At 38.9% G+C, this 21,185-nt stretch overlaps 1 protein-coding gene across 1 annotated transcript in view; it reads left to right on the top strand.

Annotated features, from left to right (window-relative positions):
* The window catches only part of Ance-3, a 379,862-nt gene that overhangs the window by 130,653 nt on the left and 228,024 nt on the right, over window positions 1-21,185 (top strand). The gene's annotated exons all lie outside the window — the stretch shown is intronic.

Genomic DNA, 21,185 nt, shown 5'->3' with positions numbered 1-21,185 from the left:
CGCTGGTGTGCGATCTCTGGCTTGGGTTGGAAAATGCAGGGGGTGATTTTTCCGAGCGAGAGAAAACTCCCGGCACGTTTTGATCTCTTGTTGGTGCACGTGGTTTGAGAGATGTTTGGTCAGAACCGGCTGGTGCGAGTGTGTGTTTGCAGTGGCTCACTGCAGGTACGATCGGGAGGTCGTTAAAGCTGGTGCCGTACACCTCTACGGGCAGGAGAGCGAGCTCAGCTAGGAAACTGGATCGATTGCAAACATGAAACCGTAATTGAGCTAGTCGGCAATGTTTTGGTTTATTACGCCGTTAACTGAAGTGTGATGTTACTGCTTAGGGAACCGGTTTGGGGTTCGATGGTGTTTCATTGATTGAAAATGACTTTTTCGTTTGGAATATTTGCTAAATTTATGTATTGTCGTCAATCATGTGTAGACCATTTTGTAACATTCTTTGTTTTTAATAGTAATAATGAATAATAAAAAAAAATAAAACAGCGTTCGCCTTAACAATATTGTATTTTTCGTGTTAAAATCACGAACTAAATTGAAGTGGTGTTTTAGTTTGGTTTTTGTCATTGTAAAGTCAATAGTTTCGCAGAGCTTGTTGTAAGTAGCCATCATTTGATTTAAGGGTCCAAATTTAGCAAGTACTCAACCCCACCTACTTGGCACTGATGAAGTCTGCAAGGAGTAGACGAAATGCGCGTATCTGTCAAAAGATAAGCAATTATAACGGAATCAAAAGTAAATAAACCAACATACTCAAAGCTCTAGGAAATTTAATTTAAATTGTTTTGCAGTTGAAGATCTTCAGAACAGCTGTTAATTTCCGATGCTCAATACTAGATGTTTATAATTCAGTCAAGTGTCTTTAAATTTAAATATTCCAAAAGTATGCATTTTCAGACGTTTGGTTTTTTTAAACATTTTTTTTAAATTTTTGTTTGAATCACTAAAAACATTTCTTGTATATTTTTTCTACAACTTTGTCCCGGATGTCATTTCAATCAGAAGTGCCGTTTCCATGCTACAATTTTTTGAGGTCTAGTTTTTCCAATTCGTCATTTGGCGTGGAGCTGCTCGATTCTTTGACGTGAAGCTGCTCAATTCTCTTCAATTCTTCTTCAACTTCAACCGTTTAAATTTGTCTCAGAACTCACATGATATTCTCTTTTAAATTTATTTGTGGTACACCTCAGAAGTTCGTTGGAATCATCCTCAGTATTTCAAATGAATTTTAATGAGAATAACTTTCTTTGGAATCCCTACAGAAGTTCCTTGAAATTCTCCTCAGGATGTCTTTGAAGCTCTTTTCAGAAATCGCCTGGATTCCTTTTCAGTATTCCTCTTGATTGTTTGATTGATGCATTAACTGGTAAATTTTCATCCATAGGCTGTTTCGTCTATGGAAAGGAGTGTTGCAGTAAAGCTCCGAATACCGGATGGTCTATTAATACGGACGTTTCATTTTTTATTAAATATAACGTCTATTTTGCAACATAGTAATTATGCGAAAGACAAAATTTACGAGCTGTTTTGAGCATCGTAGGCAGTGATAATCAACTTTAAAAAGCGTCCATCAATCTGGACTAAGTACTTGAATTTTTGAGCCTTTACGGTAATTGAGATCCTCATTGCACTGTAGTTCAAAGACCGTATTTAGGTGGAATAAACTGTTCGTGCCTAAATCATTAGTTTTAGTGTACATAGTGTCTTCGCGAAATTTTTTGCATATATTTTGGCCCATATTTTTACGTGCATTCAGTTGATGAGTTCAAAATATCAAATTTTTAGGTATTCAAGATCATGCAGAAATGTTCTATCTTCATTAGTTCATGATTTATACTGACTTTTAATAAGCAACTTAGGGTGACCCCTTAAAAAATGGGTTTTCAACAGTAACATTTTTTACATGGATATCTCGTAAAATGAATGACTTACTAGATACTAGTTGTAGAACAACTCATTTGAAGCAACTTTGTTGAAGGAAGCAATTTTCTATCTCTAATGGTTGACGATGTATGTATTCATGTTTTTAATATGTAATGTAGAGTGACTCGTGGGGCCTCCCTTAGCTCAGTCGGTAAAGGTGAAGCTACAAAGCAAGACCATGCTGGAGGTGGCTGGGTTCGATTCCAGGTTCGGTCTAGGAATTTTTCGGATTAGAAAATTTCTCGACTTCCCTGGGCATAGAAGTATGATTGGACTTGCCACACAATCACATCAATGCAAAAATGGTACAGGAATTGAAAGCTTTCAATTAATAACTGTGGAAGTGCATCTAGAACACTAAGTTGAGAGCACGCAATAAGCTAATATGCGATATGCAATAAGCTTGAAATGCAAAGAAGAAGAAGAGTGACTCAAAATAATAAGCTAAGGCGCTTTCCCTGTTTTTGTAATTTTATGAATAATTTTCAGCATAAAATTTACTCTGTTCAGAAGTGAATTAAATGAGCTTATCAAATGTACCTTTACAGTTTTTTTGCCATGTATAAATGCAACCATGGTCATTTATGTGAAGCCAATAGCATCATTTAAAAAAAAAATAATCAAAAATCCAATTGCGCCATTTTAAAAATTAAACAAGAAGAGATAGCAACAAAGTTGTTTCAGTATCTACAACATATATTTTACGATAAAACAATGTACAAAAGGTTACGTTTGAAAACCTGATTTGTTGGGCCACTCTAAGTTACTTAGTAAAATCAGAATAAATCGTGAACCATTAGACACAGAAAATTGTTTCACTATGTAAACTGCCGGTAATCGCAAGTCAGTCCCATCTGCATTTTTATCAACTTTGAGTTAGCATCATTATTCAATTTATCATTCTATGTTTTTTGAGATGTACTATTGAAAAAAGGTGGTTTGTTCAAGAAAAACGAAAAACAATACCAAGTCAAATTGTCCCACAGCGAAAAGTAACCGCAAGTCAGTCCCATTAGGAAAACATATGTTAGAAATGTTAGACAACGCATCGCATCATGAGATTTGTCTCGAGACAGATTTTGTCCACTTCCCCTAGGGTATCTGGATCATGTCCGGATTAGGCCAATATAGTGCTTACGATATTCAGTTTGACAGTTTCTCATGTGATTTGATGTATCGCCTGATGGATTTTGATTTAAAAAGGATTTACCACTTCCCCGGGGATACCCGGGGAACATGTCCGGGTGTGGCAAACATGGTGCTGGTCACTCATCATGACTCTTATTGATCTTATTTTTGAATTCTCGTGTGAAATGATTTATAGCATGGTGGGTTTGGCCTGTTTATGAAAAGCTCTGGTCTGATGAAGACCCATACTCACCAGAATATGTTCCGGCCATTGCTCTGGAACCAGCGGAACAAATCCAGAAACATTCAATAAGGTTCTATGGGACCATGGTATCGTTCTACTGTTCAATACTGTGCTAAACTAATGCAGCATCGTCATGGGATTGTGACTGATTTGCGGTTATTTTTCTCATTGACGTTAAATATAATCGCAAGTCCACCTCAGATTTTGACCATAAAATGAAAATTTCACGATATTTTTTTAATATGATTTGGTAAACATAGATGCATTCTATCGTCCCGTAACGTGGTTAGATCACCTTTTCGTGGTACGTTACGGGATGTAAGATCTACCATCGATTCCTATTCCGGACTACTTCAAACTAGGGGAACAGGATTTTTCCGTAATCCAAGGAACACATCTTAGTCCTTGTTACTTTTTATGGATTGTTAATAGTAACAAGACTCGGTTTTGTCTGCCGAGGATGATCTTGAAACAAGGAAAAAATGAGTTGGTTAGTCTTCATCTATGTGATTCCTAATCTTCTATTCGTTGTTCCTTAGTTTGAAGTGGTTAAGACTTGGGTCCTGATGCATGGTCATTATCGGTGTCATACCTTAATTTTGTTGCTAAGGGTGTTTCATAACTCCGGAGGGTATAAATAGCGGGACCTTTCTATTAGAGTCGGATCCTTGCGATAAATGCAAGAATGACAACAGGACAACTGTAAAAAAAAATCGAATACTTCATCATTTCTCAATAGTGATGGAGTAATACGAAATGCACTAAATTAAGGACACGGGATATACTACAATAGATCAAATTACTAGTCGCAGTGGTGTTATGTCCCGAACAGCGGAAAAAAAATCGCATTGTACTTTTATTTTTAAATTTGTAAAATCTTTGAATGCCATTTTTTCATTTTCAGATTTTTACAGATGGGACGGACTTGCGATTATGGGCAGTAAAATTGTTTCAAATTCTAAGTTCTATAAGTTTGTCGAACATTCCACTGGTCTATCTCGAATAGCTAAATTGCTGATTTTTTAACTCATCAAATATACAGACCACCCTAATGTCTTGCAAATGCAAAAACTTTCCCGAAGCCTCTATACACCCAAAACTAATGATTTAGGCACAGTCCGCATCGTGCTCTCTTGTCGTGCGAATATATTTGCTTTCTGCTGAAGGAAGTGTTACTTTTTGTATGTATGTATGTATGTACAATAAACAGTTTCGGCTTGGCAGTCCCCAACTTTAATATTCAGGATATACCGTTTTACCATGTCATGGATAATTTAGAAGCAATCATTAGGACAGAACCACAAAAGAACACACAGGATTCCAATAGATGTCAAGCAACAAATGTCATCCTCAACTACCTGCATGGTTTCAACGCACAACCCATCCGCAACCACCCGATAACCGTTTTTTGCCAAGATGCTGAAAAAACTACCAAAAAGTTCCTGAAATCAAATCCAGAACTATGTGTGCTGTCAGCTGACAAGGGCAACCGTACGGTAATCATGTACCAAGAAGACTACGAACAAAAGATGTCTAGGCTAGTCAGCGACCTCGAGAACGCAAACGAAGAACAACCAAATTGCCAACAGATTGCTAAACCTCAACCTAATCACCCATAAGGAACGCCGATAGATCACCACATACAACGCAACCTGTCCCAGAATATATGGTCAACCGAAATCACATAAAAATGATCTCCCACTCCGACCTGTTGTTCCAAATCACACAGCCCCGACCTACAACCTTTGCAAATTCGTTGCAAGCATCCTGAGCAGTTCACTCAAAAGTAATTACAACATCGCTAGCTCTTTCCAATTCAGCGAAGAAGTATGTACAATCACCATTCCAGCCAACCACATAATGGTATCCCTAGATGTGGTCTCCCTTTTCACCAATGTCCCGAGGATCCTTGTAAGCAGAACCATCATCGACCGATGGGATGAAATAGACACCGATATCTCCCTTGATCTGTTCCTAGAGATCGTCGATTTTTGTATGGAAGCAAGTTTTTTTCCGCTACAAAAACAAATTCTACAGCCAAACATACGGGACTCCCATGGGAAGTCCTTTATCACCTATATTAGCAGACATAGTCCTCGAGTCAGTCATCAAAAGGGCTTTGAACGATCTACCGTTCGAAATCCCCTTTTTACGAAAGTATGTAGACGACTTATTCGCTATCATACCAAAAAATGCACTGGACACCGTACTGGAAACGTTCAACAGACAAGAGACCAGACTACAATTCACCACCGAAACAGAAGTCAACGGCAAACTTCCCTATATGGACACCACCGTGATAAGAAATGAAGATTGTTCTCTTCGCACAACCTGGTACATCAAACCAATCGCATCAGGCAGAATACTCAACTACCAATCGTTCCACCAGTACAAGCAGAAGAGAAATGCAGCCACAAATATGATTCACTCACAACAGACGAAAAAGCGCAACAGGATGTCAACCACATCATACACAATCAACTGTCAGCAAACAGCTACCCAAAAGCATTAGTCAACAGACTCAGACAACAGAAGTGAACCATCAACATCCAGCCGACCATCTGCCAGCTTACCACCCCCAGCCAACTATCTGCCAGCACACAACCCTCCACTTCACCATCTGCCAATGCATCATCCATGAGCAACCCAATATGCAACATCGATAACCAACCGTCGAATGATCCATCTGTGACTGAGCCAACACCAAACCTGCAAACACCAACAACACCACAACTGGAATTCATCTACAGATCTTTCCCGTATGTATCTGGTCTCACCGAACGCATCACCAAACTACTCAAAAAAGACTACCCACAGGTAATAATAGCTGCTAGTCAACACAACACGGTAGAGAAATTTCACACCAAAGTCAAGGATCCTAAAAACAAAAAAGATATTGACAATATTATATACAACATGCCATGTAATAATTGTAATTCCTGTTACATAGGCATGACCCAAAACAAACTAGGTCAACGATTATCGGGACACCAATCACTTGTAAACAAACTAGAAACAATACTATCATCCGGCGCTGATGAAACACAATTAGCTGATCTAACAAACAAAACAGCTATGATCGAACACTGTATAATCCACGAACACAGATTCAATTTGGAGAAAACAGCAATAGTTGATCGAAGCAACAACACAAATACACTTGCATTCCTTGAAATGTGCCATATATATAGTACACCCCATACAGTCAATAGAAGAACAGGCGTAGACAATTTGAACACAGCTTACGCAGCAATCTTACACTCACTAAAAGCCAAATCAATCAATGCCCAACAGCAATACCAATTATGCCCACCTGAATCCAACTAAAAAGCTCAACTATAATACCCGTTCCCACCATTTCACCATAGCCACCATAACCCTCCAAGAGTGAACAACCGCAAAAATAAAAAAAAAACTTTGAATATTCAACTAAAAACCGCTATGTATAAAAACTTACCACCAGAAAAACAGACGTTAGACTTCAAACAGTATTTAGACAAAGAACAAATCCAACAATTGTGAGTGTTAAATATTTATTAAATGTGAATCCATTAATTCTAAAAATAAAATCCCCCCCAATTTCCCCTGAAGAAGGTCCTAATCAGAGCCGAAACGTAGGGACAAATTACAAAATTTATTGGTTCTGATTGAGTGATTGCCAGACTGCCAAGCCGAAACTGTTTATTGCAAAACCGCACAGTCGAACACTCCAACACAATATGTATGTATGTAAGTAGCCACCATCCTAGCTTGGGTCTTGCCCTACATGCGGCTCCACTCAACAGCAAAATCAAACTTCGTCATCATTCTGAATTCAACATACTGCTGTATGAAGAGCCAAAAGGGGTTGGACGGGCCCGTAAGCAGAGACACTTACGCGAAACCCGCGGGAATAAGAGAATCTCCTTCCAACAATATGATCCAACAAAACGGATAACGAAATTCGCAATACATGTTAAGCTTATTTTTGCTGAAGGAAGTGTTACTACTACCTAAAGCTACAACAAATTTAAACAGCACTTTTCAGTGCTCAACCTGAAAAATTTCTACCTTGTTCAACTCTTATTCCTCTTCGATCCTTGTTTGAACCCTACCCGGGGTAATCCTTCTTGGATATCGAGTTGGAAAATTCCTCTTCAATCCTTCAGATTCTTATAGTAATCTGCTTGGAAGTCGATTTGGATAAAAATTTACTGCTGCCATGGCGCCTAAGCGCAGAAGAAAAGGGCAAACTCTAGATCCTCCTTCTGATGAAATGAATTTGAGCAATCAAATTGATTTGCTCACGGATGATGAGAATGATCCATCATCCAATTCTAGTAAACTTTCCCGGCTTATTACCAAGAAGGAAAATATTCCCCCTACTGTGATAACCACTTCCGATTTCCATGCTCTTTGCATGGAACTTTGGAACTTTGTGAGAGTTAAGTTTTCACTACAAATTGGACGTTGGAGTGAATGCCGTGTATTGGCTGAAACCTTGGACGGATTTAAATGTCTTCTCAAGTATCTTACTGAGAAGCAGCACAAATTGTTTACTTACGACACCAAAACTGAACGTGTGTTCAAGGGTGTCATGAAAGGACTGCCCAGTGGTGAATTCCTGGATCAGATCAAAGATGAACTGGGATAATTACTTGCAGTTGTGCCACTTCAAGGCATCAAAATGAAAATTAAATCCCGTCCTGGCGATTCGCGCAACGGGATTTCTAATGATTTTTATTTAGTTCACTTCAAGTCCAGTGAATTAAACAACCTTAAGTCCTTGGAAAAAGCGAGCCTTATGCTCCTTGTCCGAGTGAAGTGGGAACACTTCAGGACGACTGGAGGCAATTTTCAAAACCTCACCCAGTGACATAAGTGCCAGGGATGGGGTCACGAAACTAAAAATTGCTACATGCCAGCTAAATGCATGAATTGTGGTGATTCCTCTCACGCAAAGGACGACTGTCCTGTGAAAGAAGATCCTAAGAAATTTAAATGTTCAAATTGTGGTGAAAACCACAAATCCAATTTTTGGGAATGTAAGACTCGCAAAGCGATCCTACAATCTCGTTCTAAGCAACAGGTTGGAAACGCTCCACGTTCACGATCAGGTACATATTTATCTGGTGTTAACAACGGTCAGCGAGGAACAAATTCTACATTCGTACTCGTAGGTAGAAATATTACCCCTGCTTCAAATTCTTCATTAGGTATTACTCCCCTCGCTGCTAACCATGTTCAGCGAGTAAATGGAGCTACCTATGCTGCTATTGCAGCGGGTAGAAATCAAGCTTCTAGCCAACGTAATTCTAACGGGAATTTTGAAAATTTTGACTTGGGAAGCATTACTGCTCCCAAAATGGATTTTTTATAGAAATCATTAATTGACATGATTACTGATATGCTTAAATCTAACTCCATGTTTGTTGCTTTTCAAACTGGAGTAAAATTTGCGAACAATATTATCATGACTTTGAAATTCAGTAATGGATTTTAAATCATTAAATATTTTAAATTGGAATGCTCGATCTCTTAAAGATACTGGAGACGTGCTATTTAACTTTTTGAGAGTTCTTAACGTGCATATTGACGTTATAACTTAAACGTCCCTTAAACCTGACCATAAGGTTAAGAGGGACGCAAATTATTTCATTTATAGAAATGATCGTCTTGATGGAGCCTGTGCTGGCGTGGCCATCATTGTTCATAGACGAATCAAACATAAAATTCTTTCTTCATATGAAACCAAGGTTTTTGAAACTTTGGGAGTTTTTGTTGAAATTTTTTTGGACAGCTTAAGTTTTTAGCTGCCAATTTGCAATTCCAATGCCTAGGCCAGCAAAAGAATTTTCTCAAGGGTGACCTTCAGAAACTTACCAGTCTTAGGTCTAAATTCTTCATTATTGGTGATTTTAATGCAAACACCGCTCATGGAATAATGCTCAAAGCAATTCCAATGGTAATATTTTGTTTGATGATTGTTCGGCAGGTTATTACACTATTCAATATCCAAACAGCCCAACATGCTTTTCTTCAGCACGAAATCCCTCAACTATTGATTTGGTCTTAACTGATTCATGTCATCTTTGTAGCCAATTGGTTACCCATGCTGACTTCGGTTCTGATCACCTTCCAGTAACTTTTGAAATATCGCAAGGAATAATTTCTAATCCCAACAGCTCTACTTGCAATTATCATAGAGCTGAATGGGAGCAATATCGAACATTTATGGAATATAACTTCGATCCAAATATTTCTTTGCAAACCAAAGATGAAATTAATTATGCTCTTGAAGCTCTGACTACTTCTATAGTTGAAGTAAGAGCTGCCTCAGTACCAAAATGTGAGGTTAAATTCGATTCAATTATAATAGACGACGATCTTTAGCTCTTGATCCATCATAAAAATGTCCATAGGAGACATTATCAAAGAACACGCGATCCTGCCATGAAAGTTATCTGGCGGGATTTGAAAAAAAAACAAATTAAAAAACGATTCTCTGCCCTGAGGAACACATTTGAAAATAATGTTTCTATATTAGACCCGAGTTCCAAACTCTTTTGGAAACTCACAAAAAATTGAAAAACCTCAAAAGCCTATTCCAGCACTTAAAGAAGGTGGTAAAATTTTGATCACAAATTTGGAAAAAAGCTCAGAAACTTGCTAAGCAACTCGAGAGTTCCCATAATTTCAGTTTGGGTCTTACTAGTCCTATTGAGAATCAGGTTGCTCGGGGTTATCTGAATATTTTCTCTCGAGAAAATATGTTTGATGATTCTTGGGGGACTGATTTGGACGAAGTAAGGTAAAAGTTTCATAATATGAAAGCTCCAGGTGATGATGGAATATTCTATATCCTCATAAAAAAAACTCCCAGAGAGTACCTTGTCTTTCTTGGTAAAATTATTTAACAGGTGTTTCCATTTGGCATACTTTCCTGATAAATGGAAAATGCAAAAGTTGTTCCTATTTTGAAGCCGGATAAAAATCCAGCTGAAGTTTCTAGCTACCGCCCAATAAGTTTGCTTTCTTCAATAATTTATTTTATTTATTTATTTATTTTATTTATTTATTGCAGGTTTAAAATAAAAAAGTTATTTTTTTTTCTTTATTTAAGAGGTTTTCAGCCTAAAGACTGGTTCGCTTTTCAAAGAATGATCAAATCAATATTAGCTCATTTTTTTTTCAGATGAGCAGTTTGGATTTCACCATGGGCATTCAACTACTCATCAACTTTTAAGAGCTACAAAATTAATTCGTTCAAACAAATCTGAAAGCTACGCAACTGGAGTTGCTCTTCTAGACATAGAAAAAGCATTCGACAGTGTTTGGCATGAAGGTTTGATTGCTAAATTGATAAAAGTTTAATTTTCCATTCAAAGTAAAAACACTTCACTGTTACTTCATACGCGAAGTTAACGATTTTCAGAGTTGGTTGGAAATGCTAACATGAAGCTTTAGTGTGATGATTTATTAGCTAGAGAATGATCTTTAGAAGAGGGTAGGTGGATAGTTCCGTTAGAGTACGGCAGTATGAAAATTGAATAGAAGTTGAAAATGAGCGAAGGGCCATTAATGCGACAGTTTTTAAGATAGACGCACATTTTTGCCTAACCCGTACGATGTACGCGGGGACTTGAAGTATGTCTCCAAGTCCACAGGCCTTAATTTTCCACTTCGTATTATGAAATTAGTTCAAAATTATTTAACTGACTGAACTCTGCAGGTAAATTATCAAAATTCTAAATCTAATCGACTACTTGTTAGAGCAGGAGTTCCTCAGGGTAGCATTCTTGGGCCTATATTGTATAACATTTTCACTTCGGACCTTCCTGATTAGCCTCAGGGTTGCCACAAATCTTTGTTCGCTGATGACACAGGCATTTCCGCTAAAGGAAGAAGTCTTCGTGTTATTTGCAGCAGATTGCAGAAAAGTTTAGATATTTTCTCTTCTTATTTACAAAAATGGAAGATTTCTCCCAACGCTTCCAAAACTCAACTTATAATATTTCCACATAAGCCTAGAGCTTCGTTTTTGAAACCTAGTAGTAGTCACATAGTCACTATGAGCGGAGTTCCAATTTCCTGGTCAAACCAAGTGAAATATCTTGGATTAGTACTTGACCAAAAATTAACTTTTAAGGATCACATTGAGGGCATTCAATCCAAATGTAACAAATATATAAAATGTTTGTATCCTCTTATAAACAGGAAATCCAAACTTTGCCTGACGAATAAACTTCTAATATTTAAACAAGTTTTTAGACCGGCCATGCTTTACGCTGTGCCAATATGGTCTAGTTGTTGCACTACCAGGAAAAAAGCACTTCAAAGGATTCAGAATAAAGTTCTGAAGATGATTTTGAAGTTGCCTCCCTGGTATATAGAATTTCGAATGTTGAGACTTTAGAACAAATGTCCAACAAAATAATTAATAATTTCAAGCAAAAATTGTTGTAATTCTAAATTGCAACGATTAATTCCCTTTCTACTTAGATAAGATTTAGTTCTAGTTTTTAGTTTTAAGATGTAAATTGTTATACTGACATGCAGATTTAAAAAATCTGTTTAAAATACTGAATTTCCAAGGCAGGAACAATGTAAAAACACTTAGATATAACAATTAAGGCTGGTAAATTACTGTACTAACTGGAGCACCTAGGTTGAAATGAAATGTATTTTTTTTTGAATTTGAAAGAAATAAACAGTTAAAAAAATACCCAGTGCCACCAGAATTTCTAAAAATGTCACGCTTTTTAATGTTCCGTCATTTATCCTTAGCTCTCAACATTAGCATGTCCCATGTACTCCATCATTTGTGCTCGTTTTATGACACACGATAGCTTACGAAATTTCATTCAACTCGCCTCCGTCTATCATGTTACACCGATGTATCTCCTTCTCTTCCTAGCTACAGTCGTCAAACACCCCCACATCGGTCGTCGTCGTCGTCGTCGTCGGTGCGCTCAAGAAGTGTCACAAACGTTAAGATCAGATCGCAATATTGTGCATCAGATCGAAACGATCTCTACACAATTACCTGCGCCTGCTCTGTGGTGCTTTGTGCTGCTCCGCGTCTTCATAGATGTAGGCACTAAGCAAGAGGATCGTAAATCGATCCGTACGTGCATAGGTTTTGCGGAATTTAAGCTGGAGTTGCCAAATCGAAATTTAGCTACACTTGGGGGAGTTCCAACCGGCAAGTGACAACGACGACGAACCACTGCCGGATTGAATACTAAACAGCTTCGTGACTGTGACCGACTGAGACACGCACTTTTGCAGCCGAGAGGTTCAAAAACGGGGCTATAAGCAATCCGTGATCTCTCCTCTATTTAGGAGTACGCTCATCCGAACACGGGAAACTTCTGTTAATTCTATAATGTTTTCCACTGCATTTAAAAATATCGACACATGTGTCGCAATACCAGCACCAGGAGGGCATTTTCCTCGACAAACACAAAGTAAAATAAATTGGCTTGAAGAACCGAGCCCGAAGGTAAAATGCAACGAGTTGTGCCATGCCATCCACAATAGCAATAACGACGAAGACGACGACGACGACGACGACGACGACGGTCCAAGATCGAAAACGCTGATGATTGATAGACCAATGTTCATATGCAATTAAAACAAATGTGGAAATTTAATGCGCCCCGGTACACGCATGTCAACACTAATTATGCCTGGGAATTGGAAAACCGCACTCTCCGATGAGATACCTTCAATATGAATGAGCAGCGAAGTTTACTTAGTCGCTCTTATGTATGTATGTATGTATGTATGTTAAGAGAGCACGGTTGTCCACCGGAGACCTACAACGGGTTCTATTGAGAGATTTACATCGACTAACACAAGGTTCCGAACTATCCACCCATCAGCCACACATAGATCACAAGGCTAATTCATGCCATCGAAATTACTTCATTCGCTCAAATGAAGCGGAAAAGTTACAATATTGAACGCATAAAAGTAATACACATTTTCGTACATCGCCGTCGTCGATGTGATGCAAAATGCCGTACGTCGTTCCGCGGTTAAGTTTTACACACTGTGTGTGAGTGTGCCGTTGTTCGTGCTCGTCATACGTGCCATCGTTCAAACCGTTTCATTCAGTTCGACAGTTTAGTAAGTCAGTCAGTCAGTCAACCCGTTTTGCATGCCGCACGGTTTTGGGTGGAAATCTTAATTCGTCCAACGAATTCGATTATGTCATACACGTAAGGCTGAAAAATTTGGCCATAGACATGGGTTGCGATTTTTATTTTCTTCAGCTGACCTTGATCGATGGCTGGATTGTTTTCGAAATTGATTGGAAACGGGTTGTTTGTTTTGCAGCGGGTCAGCTCGGTTCATGCGTTGATCGATTGGAGTTAGGATTTTTCTGGATATCTCATGATTGATTTCGCGCTTATCTTCCTGTTGAGTTTTTTGTTTGGTGGATAATTGATTTAACTGCAAAGCACAATGTTATTTCAATATTCAGTTCTCTATGGTATTCACACACTGAACCTGGATTCAGAGCCGAGAAGTATGTTTATTTATAGATTATAATGTTGGTCTATGGATCATATTTTTCTCTGTTTTTTTGGTTTCATCAGAATGGTACAAAGAGAATCCTTCAATTGATTTGTGCGATTTAAAAAAAAAACATGTGAAACTATCAACAATTTTTCAATATGCTGGTGAGAAAATCGCATTAGGATCACAGCTTTGCAATAATTAAAATTTGTATGCAATCTGTGGTTAACTGGGCGGGCATTAGAGGGTTAACCAAAACACTGACACTTTAGTTTGAACACAATATTAGTTAGATTGAAAATATGGACATCTTGCAGAAAGTGTTTCACATTGGAAATTTAATAAGGGGCACGAACGAAAGTTTGACGTAGGACCATCTACCATTTGACGTATGTATTATCTAAACTCTTTCCGTTTTTGAATTGCAGGCGTACCAAATTAGTAGTATTTTTTTTTCAAAGAGAAAGTTGATGAAGAGAATCGATCAAAATCACTTGCACTCCTGCTTCCAAGCTTGATCACAAGATTACAACTCTGGAGAGCATTTTGTGTTGTCTTTGGGGGCGTGTGGTTCTGAATATGGACAAACAGACACAGATAAATTCTATTCCAACTCTTTACTGTAATAAGCTTGTTGGCCCTGAAAAGAGTCGTTTTCTTGTCAAAGTTGGTGATGATGTATCCTCTGAAACCGTATAGAGTGCGTCTCTGTCGCTTCAAAGCGTAGATGATATCCAAGGGCGCTTACGCTTGGCGTGTTCAGTGTAGGTGACAGCATCACGGATCTCATTTTCCAGGAATACCTTCAGCACACCTCGTAGATCAGACCGGAGATACGTTTGACACCGCCACGGAAAACCAGACGAAGTACTTTGGCGCCTACTTTACCAAGTCCTTTTCTTCCTTTGCCACGTCCAGTCATTGTTGCTTGCTAAGTAGAAGAGTGGACTATCTAACCTGCAACCACCTTGCTGCTGCTGCTATTGATATTTCTGCTGCCTGTTCACCACGCCGTCTGAAGCGAAAAGTGAGTTGAAGCTAGACAGCAGCGCTCTTTTATTTCTTTTCAGGTTGAAGCAGAATGACCAAGTGGTACTCGATTATGACGACTGGGAATGGGAAGAACGTTTATTTCATGAAGAAACAGTGATAAAATTATCAATTTTTATTTATACATTGGACGATGTTTGACATTACCACTTTTTCAATAGTTTCTTGTTAAAAAATCATGAGTCAAAATAATTGCTATTGATGCATAGAAATATTTCTGATCGATTGATGATAAAATTATTGAAATTGGTGCAGGGGCACCTGAATTATCAATGCTCAAAATCTTTCATAATTTTGTTATATGTTCTATTTTCGGTTTTCACAAAGTGTTCCCCCATATAGAAATCACAGACGTAGTCCTACGTCAAAATTAGAGATTGGGATCTTTAGGAGGGCCACAGTCATATCAAGATCCAACATAGGTTAAGTGTTGATGATTGCCTATAAAAGGATGGGGTTTATTAACCGATGAAGATCTACAAAAAAAGTAGAAGTGGACGGAACAAATGTGAACATTTAGTTCTTTTGATTGATCAATCATCAATTATCTTAACTCTTCCCGTTTTTTTTATTTGTAAGCGTATCAAATTTGTAGTATTTATTTCAAAGAGAAAGTTGATGAAGATAATCCAAGGGACTGTCAACTTGAGTATTTTCGATTCATCTACCCGACGTTAAAAGGTGTATTTTGAATATTTTGTATTAATAATTTTTTAAGTTTTGTGCATTTTAGTTTTAGAGTGTATTCACAGGATTTCCTTCCGAATTATATGAATGGGGCGGGGCGGAAAGTATCGTTTGTGCAGAATATGTTAAAAAGGAGGGACTTCGAGAGATTGAATTCGTGAGAGCTAGTTTTCTCACAAATTTGATTTTATTGGCTTTCTGGGGACTGAATACCCAAGTAACATTGCAGGCTTTATCGAGGTTTTATAGCATTCTACAAGTCTAAATCATGGTCTACAGAACCCTTATAAAACCAAAATTGTTATTTGTTTTTGGCCTTTGGGGATTTTCCTTATTAGAGAGTTGTATAGATTTTTTCTCCTTTAGCTTACTTAAATCTTTGGTTTTTATTAGTTAGGTAGGTTCCGATTCAACACATTGTAGTTTCATTTTTATACCTATGATCTTGACTTTTTTTACCTAGGGGATGAGTACTTAAGGGAGTTAGATTTTGATAAGTTCTTTAGTGGGAATGACACTGATGAAGACTGCACATTGTAGTCGAAATACGTATCTGTCATGGATACCAAAAATAATTAAGTGGAATTAAATGGAAGATAACCTTTTTTGCTGTTTTTTACTCCAAAGCAATTTTGTGAAATATGAAGTAAAACAAATCCTAGCTAGTTCTGCATGATGATTTTGTTTTATTTTATTTATGTGTAAAGTCGCTGGGAAATACCAGCTGGGGATTTGTTTTTTTTATGATAACTCCTTACTAGAAAACAGGCAAAAACTCACAAACAGGCTGCTTTTTCATGGTATACAGTGTGATAATTCAATAATCAATAAATTATCTCAACATTTAGTGGCAAACCATTCATAAATTTTAGTAACATACAAAAAATTCTATAATGCACATTAAATTTCATATGTAAGCACCGATTGAAACAATTTCTTTCGACGTCACTACAAGGGTGATTGATTAAACGAAAGAAACGAATCGTGCGGAATGAAAGCCGAGGAAAAACTGCTCCAATATATTTAGGCCTACAATTCTACACCTTCTATAGACAGGTTGAGCCTTGATAGCTAAAGGGTGTCCACGATGAAATTGCCACACACAAAATTGATTCGCAAAATTCGAGTTTTCATCCGATTGCCATCAAATTTTCAGGGATTGAGAAATAACTATTAAACTTCATTTTACCATTTTACTCGTATTTTATTTACAGTCCATACGCAAATGCCCGCACCTTGGCCTTAACCCTGGCCATAAGATTCTGCACAACCTGTGAATCAACCGTTTTTTGCATGTAAACCCATACTTTCTTCAGTTCCTCGACTGTCTTCACTACCTTAGGTCGTTTAAGAAGGTGCTGCTTCATAATCGCCCAGTACTTCTCGATGGGGCGGAGCTCCGGAGTGTTGGGAGGGTTGAAAATTTTCGGCACGAAATTGACCTTATTGTCCGCATACCACTTCAGCACGTCCTTGGAGTAGTGGCATGAGGCCAAATCCGGCCAGAAGATTGTTGGGACGTTGTGGGTCTTCAGGAGAGGAAGCAGCCGCTTCTGGAGGCACTCTTTTATGTACACCTGTCCGTTCATCGTGTCCTGGGTCACGAAAGGTGCACTCCGCTTCCCGCACGTGCAGATGGCTTGCCAAACCAGGAATTTCTTCGCAAATTTGGACATCTTCTGAGTGCGGACATGCTCCGGAACGCTGAACTTATCCTTGGCCGTGAAAAACAGGTTGCCGGGGATCTGTTTGAAGTCGGCCTTCACATATGTTTCGTCGTCCATGATGCAGCATTCAACTTTCGTCAGCATGTTGAGGTACAACTTCCTGGCACGGGTTTTGGCGGACTTGTTCTGCTTCTCGTCGCGATTAGGGGCCTTTTGTACCTTGAACGTTCGAAGCCCAGCCTTAGTTTTGGCCTTCTGGACAAAACTTCGGCTTAGGTGCAGCTTCTTAGCCACATCCCTAACGGAGGCGTTCGGATTTCGGTTGAAGGCCCCAACTACGCGGTTGTGATTTTTGGTGTTGTACGGAATACTTTTTCCTTCACTTCTGGGCTTCCGATCGGTGGTCAACCGTTCCTCGAACCGCATAATCACTCGCGACACCGTGGAATTCGCGATTCCCAACGTTTTAGCGATGGAACGATGCGAGAGATCCTTGTTCTCGTGATGAATGCGCAAGATTTTATCACGCACGAGCTGTTCTTTCGACTCCATTTCCGCGAGTTTTGATCACAGGACTTTAAAACTTGCAGGATGTAAATAATGTACTATGAACTAAATCCACCCAAATTTTCATTAAATTCCAGCCAACGGTTAAAAAGTTAGAGCAATTTCATAGTGTGGCAATTTCATCGTGGACGCCCTTTAGCTGCTTGCGGGAACTGCTGACCTCGACCAATGTCCAAATAATACTCTTTAACAAATTTTTGGTGGCCCTGAAAAGGACCGTTTTGTAGTGATGGTTGAGTAATTCTGAGCTGGGTGTTCAACACGGATGAGGCTGTCGAGCTGTATGTCGTTTGGAGCGAGGGTGACACGTTTGGCATAGATGACCGACCCGCAGCGACTCACGAAGAGCTACTGATTCCGATCCATAGCATAGCGGTGCAGCTTCTTCCGTCTTTGATGGTAGCTTATGTGGGCTCGCTTCTTGCAGGCAGCCTTTCGTTGTTACTGGAGAACAATTTTCAACGCCACACGCCGAAAGCACTGCTACTGCTGCTACTAATTTCGACGACCGAACACCACCACACAGTGGTGTGGTCGTTGGGAGTGTGTGGTTCTGAGTATGGCGATGAGTGTGCAAAATATTGCGCAATTCCATCCTCCCTATTCGCAGGTGCCCGAGGATCGGAGGCGAATGCCACTTTGACTTGTTTCATCTACTTACTACTCTCTGACGACTGTGCAGGGGAAGCAGCATATGCATGCATTTGTTCTCTATGGAGCAGTTCCATACCAAATTACGAATCGGAAAATCACGACCTTCTTCGATTTTCATGAAATATGCATAATTGTTTGTTGTGGACAATGATTCACTTTTTTGATCCACGGCCATTTTGGATCTCTTAAATTCAAAGAAAAAATTGTAGCACGGAAACAGCACCTCTGATTGAAATATCATTCGAGCCAAAGTTCTAGAGAAAAATAATGTATTTCTGTAAAAAAAAACACAATAATTTCAGGTAGAAATTGCTTAAAAACCTAAATACGGTAAAGAATTACATATATCGGCCTAACCGCCCATTTTGGGCCTATCGAGCAGAAAAAATCAAATATTTATATCCATGATTTTGGTGTAATCGAGTCAATCATATGTTTGGTATCATATTTTAGTTCAGAAACTATGAAAACCCATACGATATAATCTATAATCTTTGGTAGTAGATAAACCCACCAATTCTAAATATGTTGTTGGTGTTGTGGTGTGAGTTGATTGTATGTGAATTCTTCAGCACGATTTACGGTTGATCGATTTGTATGCGGTTCCATTTCCTGTGCTCCTGGTTCCGTTGAACAACCCTAGTGTCCATGATGTGATGCATACTCTATATCCATCAGATTGTGTTGGCGAAGTACTTGGTGAACGTCCTTGTTAATGAGTATTGGAGAGGTTTGGTGGTTTACAATCATCCATGAGCAGTTCCCAGTGCTAGCGGTTAGCACTTTAGCGGTTAGCATTGGTTAGCGTGTTTACACCTCTAGTGTCTGGATGCTCTGGATGGTGAAATAACTGAAATTAGATAACGAACACTTGTTCATTGCCTGGATTATGAACACCCCTAGTGTTCTTATGGCGTACCTTGGATAATTGGAGCCATGCACCATTGCAGTAGGTAGTGGACACGGCCAGTGTCCTGGTCCATGAGTTTGACACCCTATACCCGTGGTCCGTTGGATGGGATCTCTTAGAACCATGGATTGATGTTGGAATCGATGGAACCGTCCATATAATGGCAAATATCCAAGATTGCCTTCTACGAAGCCGTTGGATGCTGAATGAACCGAGGGCTTAACCTTGCCAGTGTCTAATGAATTTGTTGATTGCATGACCTTGTTGTGTATTGGTGACCTTCCATTCTGATGAGTTACCCTGCACATCATCGTGAACCGTGCCTAATCTTGCCGTCGAAGTGTTGGAGTATAGGTGTTGGTGAATACCGTAGCTATGTTGAGCGTATGGTTCTTCGTCGAAACCTTCCGAAATTACGTGATGAAATTCCTCCTTTCCGTATTTTGTCCGATGTCTCCGATGGATGGCATAACAGCCGATTTGGTTGATATAGGAAAGAGAGGTACGAATGCAATATTCTGCCGAGTAGTTTCAGCTAGACATAAGTATACCGTGTAAAGCTGCTTACCTTATAGAGAGGCACAGCTGGCCAATTAAATTTTCCTCCGTACATTCGGGTTGAAATTGTGTTTTTTCCGTTACGTCATTCCGTTGTTCGATACTTCGTAGTGGATGAAGATAGTCTTTAATCCGATGTATGATCGTAGCTCGTGAGTGTCATTCCTTCCTATAGTTTATCGGTATCGTAGTTTGCGATCGTTTCAACCGATGAATGTACCATTTGTAGTCCGACGCGATAAAGCTGATCGGATGTGTTGAGTGCTCTATGTTCACCTTCCGAACCATACCGTAGTGCATGATCGAGTAATAGATTTCCATGTATCCAGTATGTTGACCGTCTTTCTTCCAATTTGGGGTGGGTTACTCTCCAACATCATCCGTATGTCAAAGTAAATTAAATGGTGTTTCAATGCGTTAAGCTGGAATCAGAATTCATAGGTCAAGTTTGGAGTCAAGAAAGAGGTTAGATTTTGGACAATATCTAGTCTCGACAAGTTGTGGCTTTTTAACAAATCTAACGGTATGTATGGAGAGGTAAATACATTTTGAAGACATCATGTAATTTATACTCAGACTCAAGGAATCAAAACTATCTCAAAATGACAAGCGATCATCGAGTCGAACGATAACGCCATGTCAGAAATGGGAAGCAATAATGATATACTCCTGTTCCCTTTAGGTCGCATGTCTTTATCTGGGATTTGTCTTTATCTAGTAATTATTTCCTATTTACTTTCTGTCCAGTAATCAGTGTTGGGAAAATATCAAAAAATCAAAACTCACCAGCTGCAAATATCAACAAACTGTGGTGAGATTGAGTTTCATAATTTTTGCTTAACACCCTAATGCAACCGAAACTTCCATAACGGCTGGCAGCAGTCACTTCGTGTCTGTCATCGGTGAAGAGTAAAAAGAGATAGCAAACTATACTATCTCTTTCTAAGAAAACGATGTGCAACGAAATCATTTATGTGTCGAGTCAACTCTCAGCTTGATTTTTGCATATTGTGAATAATCTCGCAATATCAAAGGAGCTTGTAAAATCAATATCAAGCATGATATTTTGTTCCAATATCACGCGTGATATTGAGAGCGCATGAGAGCGGAAAAATATCAATGGATCAATGAAAATGCTGAGGTTTTGACAGAACTATGCTGTGGCTACCACAGTATTTTACATTTGATCGTCCATATATAGTAGCGCCAAAAGCATGCTGTGGTGGGTTCAAAACTTGACCATCTAAAATGATCAATTGATTGCTGATTTTGCCAACACTGCCAGTAA

The sequence above is a fragment of the Ochlerotatus camptorhynchus genome, unplaced genomic scaffold, assembly GCF_037179485.1.
Source record: "Ochlerotatus camptorhynchus isolate MF236.1 unplaced genomic scaffold, CSIRO-AGI_Acam_v1.1 ptg000017l, whole genome shotgun sequence".
Taxonomy (NCBI): Eukaryota; Metazoa; Arthropoda; class Insecta; order Diptera; family Culicidae; genus Ochlerotatus; species Ochlerotatus camptorhynchus.
Note: the sequence above shows the minus strand (reverse complement) of the source record. Positions and strands in the feature narration are given on the sequence as shown.